This window comes from Curcuma longa, chromosome 9 (genome assembly GCF_044706935.1).
Source record: "Curcuma longa cultivar G26 ecotype Majalengka, Jawa Barat chromosome 9, ITB_CL_G26_1.1, whole genome shotgun sequence".
Classification (NCBI taxonomy): Eukaryota; Viridiplantae; Streptophyta; class Magnoliopsida; order Zingiberales; family Zingiberaceae; genus Curcuma; species Curcuma longa.
Genome location: NC_133869.1, coordinates 2,550,129 through 2,556,883, shown reverse-complemented (window position 1 = coordinate 2,556,883; position 6,755 = coordinate 2,550,129).

Sequence of the window (6,755 nt, the reverse complement as noted above, 5' to 3'; positions counted from 1 at the left end):
GAAAGGAGGAAAAGAGCTCTAGAAGAGGAGTGTAAAACAGAGATTCCATCGAAACCGGAGAATAAGCTGCAAGAGAATCAGCAGCAAGGCGGGTAGTTAGCCTGACTAAGAAGCAGCAGAGGCAGAGGTAGAAGTCACAGGAGCAAGGGGTCTTTCCACACCTGAAACTGAGGACTAGTCTGGGCATTTTCCCGTCAGGAAGTTGAGTGTTAATTTTCACTCTTCTTGGCTGTTAGCTCATATAGAGTTCAGTCCGCCGTCTTGTACTGATCCCCTTCGGCCGATGGAAAAGGTTATATTGAAAAAGGTCTTTCGGTTTCCTCTAAGTTCATACGTCCACTCAGAATGGTTACTGGACAAGACTGGGGTAGCCAGCCGCTTTCTTGTCTGGTCATACAACGCCCTACCCTCCAGAAAGAATAGAATACAGCAGAGAGCCAGCAACATAGATCTCAATCGTTGAGAAGACCCCGCAATCCCCCCTTGTTGGAACAGGATGGCAAAGCCCACCAGTCAGCCTTAGACTAAACTCCCTTGAATAACTACCTAATGGAGCTCTATCCCACATCAACTCAGTTCCCTCTTTCTTACGCCTTGTGACAATGATTCCTCACCGGTGTCACGAAATTGCTTACAAAAAGGCTTGCTCTTAGACTCGCTACCAAGACTCCCCCCTGACTTCCCCACAGTGCTTTCTTTAAGTATGAAAGCCCATTTGTGTCAAGACTGGGGTTAGTCACTCCATTACTCTAGTATTAGGATCGACTTACTGAATCGCGTTAAGAAATGAAATCCTTAAGGAAAAGAAAGACCTTATAATATAAATTCCTAGTTGAATTAGCTTCCTATCCTAGCATACTCAAGTCAGCATTCCCAGGGCACCAGCATAATCCGAGTGCTGACTCTCCACTCGCTAAGCAGTGAGATCTACTTCTTGGAAAGAAAAAGAGATCTACCTTATTGAGAAGTTGCCATGTTAGACGCCTTTGAGCAAGTTCGGATTCTTTCCTTGTCTCTGGTGACCTCCTCTTGTCGCCGGCACCGTCGGAGCTCCGCCGTGGACGCGCGATCGGAACGACGAAGGACGAACAGAGGAAGAGAGCGACGAAGCAGAGGAATGAAGAGCTCGGGAGAATCGTGACTTCTGTGCATTTTATGGTTTCTTAATGGGCGGGTTTGGTGGTTAACGGGTTCGGATCCTATAACCAACCAATACCTATTAAAAGTTGAGTTCAAACCGGGTTCTGGTTCAAGCCATTACTGTAGCAAACCGGACTAATCTTGGTTCGCTTGGTTCACTAACCAATCGAATCCCGATTTGACTCAAACCAATTTTGTTTGATCCGTCTCCACAAGATGAATCTTTTCATCCTTTTTATCTTATTAAAACCTCTTCTATTACGAACCAAACCGAATTAGTTCAATTTGGTTCAATCTTGGTTCATTTGGTTCACCAACCAAATGACCTCTGATTTGAACGGAACCACTTTTGTTCATTTCGTCTTCATAAGACGAATTCATTCCCTTTCCACTAATAAAATTTCTAATCATACCCAATTAGGATTAAATTATTTATAATTTAACCCCTAAAAGTTTCAGTATTTTCACCTGTGGACCTGTCTAGTTAAGGGGGAGATTCTAATTTAAAAAGGATAATAAGTAATTTTTCAAAAATCTATCTATGTTGAAAACACTTATTTTTAAAAAATACTCTATCTCAAATCATATTAAAAATTATTATATATTATTCTTTTAATTTGAGTCAAAGCCTAAGACACACAAGGAGATTACTTTGTGATCAACAAAGAGCCCTAAGGGTGTGTCAGGTTATGGGGGAGATTCTGAATTAAAAGAATAATGACTAGAACACTTATTTTGAAAATTCTTTTGAAAAACTATTTTAAAAACTATTGTGAAAAACCCTTTTCAAAACTTAATTTGAAAATACTTTTGAAAACTAATTTGAAAAATATCTTCAAAATCTATTTTAAAAATTAAAATTATATTGAAAATATTTTTTAAAAAATAATTAAATAAATAAGTATATTGTTTTAAAATTAATTGAAAAATTATTATTTGAAATCTACTATGGTCTTTCAAGAATTGTCAAGACTTAGTTATGTCCATAGGGATACTATTATTGTTGGTGCAAGAGTGAATGAGCTTAAACTTAAAATCTTTTTTATGTATGAAAAGGGGGAGAAGGGAACTTAAGTTAATCATATAGAATTCTCCTAGATAATTAAACCCTGACCTATATTAACTTAAGAAATTGTCAAACATTAAAAAGGGGAGATTGTTGGTGCAAGAAGCACTAGATCTCTTTCCTAGGGTTTCGATGTTTAACAATACACCTAAGTCTGGTCAGTTTGACCAAGGGTTGATCCAAACAAGACTTGATGTTTGGATTAAGTGAGTGAAGTCTAGTCAGACCAGATGACTAGCGAGAAGTCCTAGTCGGTTAGACTAGGCAGTGAAAGTCCTGATCTGGAAGATTGGGCAAGGAAAGTCCTGGTAAGTGAAGCTAGGCAAGGGAAAGTCCTAGTTGCGGCTAGGCACGAGCAAGTCCTAATTTGGAGGATCAGGCGGAAGTCTTGCCAAAGTCGAAGCACTAGGTGAAATCTGGGCTGGTCTGGAGGACCGAATCGCAGTAGAAGTCTGGATGGTTTGGAGAACTGAGTCGCAGCAGAAGTCTGGGCTGATCTGGAGGATCGAGTCGCAGCAGAAGTCTAGGCTGGTCAGAGAGGACCAAACCGCAGCACAAATTCTAGGGGCTGAGGACAGAACCAAGCAAAAGTTTAACAAGTCAGGAGGACTTGGTTGGCAAAGGTAAATTCTCCTGAGTGGAGTGGGTTAGGGCGCGTTCCCGGAGTGGAATGGTAGGTGTCAGACTAATCCAGGATTTCAGTAGAAATCTGAAGTTAGACCCACAAAATAAGGGTAGGTTGTGTTGCTTTGTTTGCATGCTTATTTTGCAGGAACCATGATGCAGGGGCAACACATGAGCAGTCCAACTTCAAAAGGCCATAACTTTTGACTCGGGACTCAGAACGAGGCAAGGTCGGATGCGTTTTGAAGCTCTCTCAGAGGCCTTTCAAACCTGAGAAAAAAGTTACTGGAGTTGACTCAAGAGGGATTGGAGTTGACTCAAGATAGTGGAGTCGACTCGAGCGGTAGAAAGTTGATCTGGCTCACAGAGAAAAAGGAACCTAGAGTCGACTCAGATCCCGGTTGAGTCAACTCAAGCAGCCTATAAAAGAGAGGCACGTGCATAATCAAGAGCAATCAATTCATAAGTTTCCCTCTTCGACTAGGGGTGTCGTTGAATGCAACTGAGGCCAAACGCTTGCAACTGGAGAAGTTCCAGGAGGAGTGCGCGACGCTCAGGACTTCCGGATCGGCTCTACACAAGTGTTTATTTTTATTATTGTTGTCTTACTTCCTTTCTATTATTTGTATTGCTTACACGGACTATAAGACGGGGTTCTCCGCCTCCGAACAACGTTCGAAAAGGAGACCACTAGTGGACGGGCGCCTCTCGTATATAGGCCTTGGATGTAACCCTGGGGGTTAGGAACCAAGTAAAAATCCGCGAGTCCCCTGTGTGTTTTCTAATATTCCGCTGCTAGTATTTTGATAGAAAAATGAACGATTTTGAAAAGCAACGACATGCTATTCACCCCCCTCTAGCATGTCACATTGATCCTACACAAAATGAATACAACAATTTTAGTATGATCAAATATTTTGAAAAAGAATATGAAATTAATCAATCATTTTTAAATAATTAAGTAATTATTTTAATAGGTCCTAAGTAATGGAAGGAATGTAATATTGAGTAGCAGAGATTTAGTGTTTGTTTACTCCAAAAATTTCAAAAAAAGATCAACACTAGGATGTGTCCAAAATCACAAGACATCTTACCGAAGACTATGCATGTATTATTTACTGCGATAGCATGGAAATAATTTTGTAAATTTAATTAAATAGATTTTTATTTAATCAAAGCATTCCAAAACTTGGTTTTTTAATCACTACCTTTAAATGTAGAAGTTAGAACATAAAATATCTATATTACCCTATTCAAATATTTTTAAAAATATTTTACATTTTAATTTTTCAAAATTCTGTAATGACTTATTTAATTAAATTAAATTAATAGTTTAAGTTTGGAAAATTGAGTGGAAGTCAATTTAAAATTTGATGGAGTTAAATAATTAAATATAATGATTACCCTTTTTTCTCTTTCCTTTCTCATTCCCCAATTCATCTTTGCACCTTTCTCTCCGCCTCCATCCTCACACACCCCATTGTAGTTATTGTCTGTCGTAGTGCCTATCGTCAATGGTTGTCTGTCTCATGATACTCTTCTTTTTCTTCTCTACCTCTCCCCTCTCTAATTTTTGTCACAACTCCTCTCCTCTCCTATCTCTCCATTTTTTCATCTGGTACTCCTTTCTCTAGTGCCACTGTACCAAAGTCATCTCAGTGTCGGTGATGGAGTCAAACCAAGTGAACAAGTTGCCCAACAACCTAATATGGATCATACTCAACCCGCTCTAGATGTTGTTAATGATCCATTATGCATCATTGAAGGTCCAATTATAAGAGTTAAGGCTAAGAAGATGAAGGAAGCACTTAATTTGCTAATTGAAGATGTGAAAGACAAAATTACAATTGAAGAAGTTTGACCAAGAGCAAGTCATGCGGCTTAGTCAACTTAATTCAAGCCTTGAATGGGTTTAAGTAGTCACTTAGTCTCATGTTTATGTAGTAGAGATATGTAGGCTCAATTTCTAGCTTTATTTGAGTTGTAATGATGTCATAAGCTTAAAATAGCTAAGTAGTCCATATAGGCCTTTACTAAATGGTCTTTCTTTTCCTTTTAGAGTTTTTAGGTTCTATAGCTATAAATAAAGGGTGTGACGTCAACACATGGATCTTTAGCATATTTTCAATCTAAAGCATGGTGAGGCTCTCACTTGTTGGTTCTTCATTGAACTAGAATTAATCAAGGCATCCCCTTATGGCGACCAAAAACTTATTATGTCACCACCCGGGAGATAGCCGTCCGAAAAATTTCGACAACACCTCCCCAGTATCACTGACAATTCCCTGAATACAGACATATAATAAGGCCCACACGACCTATCCATACTACAAAATATGGATTTAGACAAGTAATAAAAGTAAAAGTGACCCACACGGCCACATACACATCCTACACAATGCATAAGAATGAAATTCTAATTCTACATAACAATTAAGGAATAAACTCGTAAAGTAACGAAAAATCCAAAGTTCCGTAAGCGGAAACGTAACAAGTACAAGTACGAAATCACGAATAGAAAACATGCTATAGTTTCAAAAACATCGAAACGAAATCAGAAATTCGATAGTACAGAAATGTAAACAAGTCATACACATGATACCACAACATACTACAACCATATCCAATACACACACAAAGTCCTCGTCGTGAGATGGCATAGCTGGCAGATCCCTAGACAATCAAAATGTAATATCAGTGCGGTCTAATACATATATATCATGCACATGATGCGCATATGCATGATACAACTGCTCACTACAGAACTCGTGCAAGCATCTGACAAATGTCTCACATCGGGGGATCATTACTCCGCGCCCTACAACAAAGTAATCTAGTGATCCAAAGGGGGATCTTCCATCCCGTAGTTAGTAAGCTTAAAATTCGAATCCATGCTAGGAACCAAGCAATAACTAATTAATTGATTACCAATTAATAAATTACTTTTTTATATTTTAAGAATATTTTACCCACAACCAGTCTGCTTCCGGTTGTCTCGCAATACCTTCTATAGCTTGGCCTGCAGCAGTACCTTGACCAACTCCAGGTCCAATAGAAGCAAGCCCCACGGCCAATCCAGCAGCAATAACGGAAGCGGCAGAAATCAGTGGATTCATGGTAAGTTCCTCACACAAAACAAAAAAGAAGAAATGGTTAATGATACAATCAACCAATCAATTATGACTTTTTTAATTAAGATCCAGCGGTCAAAGTAACTAAAAACTCCAAGTTGAAATAATAATATTAATTACTAAATTAAAAAACGGAATCGTCAGAACTATCTTGTTTTTAGTTTTTAACTATCATAAAATTTTTGTAAATCCATATGCATACAGTTGTAACTATTGTATTTCTTTATTTTAAATTATTCTTTCATTTAATTCTTCATTTTATACTACACTACACTATTGTTAAATTTATTTATTTTTTCATTCAAAAAAAATTGCTAGAAGAGGACTGATATTGAATCTAAGTGCAGTGTGAGCTAGCCATCAATATCAATCAAATTTTCAAATTAATTTAATACCAAATTAATCCAATATAAATAAAAATTAATATAATAAAATATATATTAATATGTAATAGTAATAAAAAAGTTAATATGTAATACATATTATGTAATAAAAAAGTACCAATAGATATTAATTATTAATGTCTTAACTTAAATTAAAATTTTATTTATTAATTATTTATTTCATTTTATTAACTAATAATTATTAATTATTAAATACTTAATTAATTATATTAATAAAATAATTAATTATCAATAAATAAATAAAATAAACAATACTAAAAATAAATAAATATTATATAGTTATGTAATATAGCGATATTAAGGATAGACTTATCTCATATAACTAAAGAATATTCAATGTGATTCTAATATCACATATCCATTCTTTTCTTCCATAATGTAAACCATCCT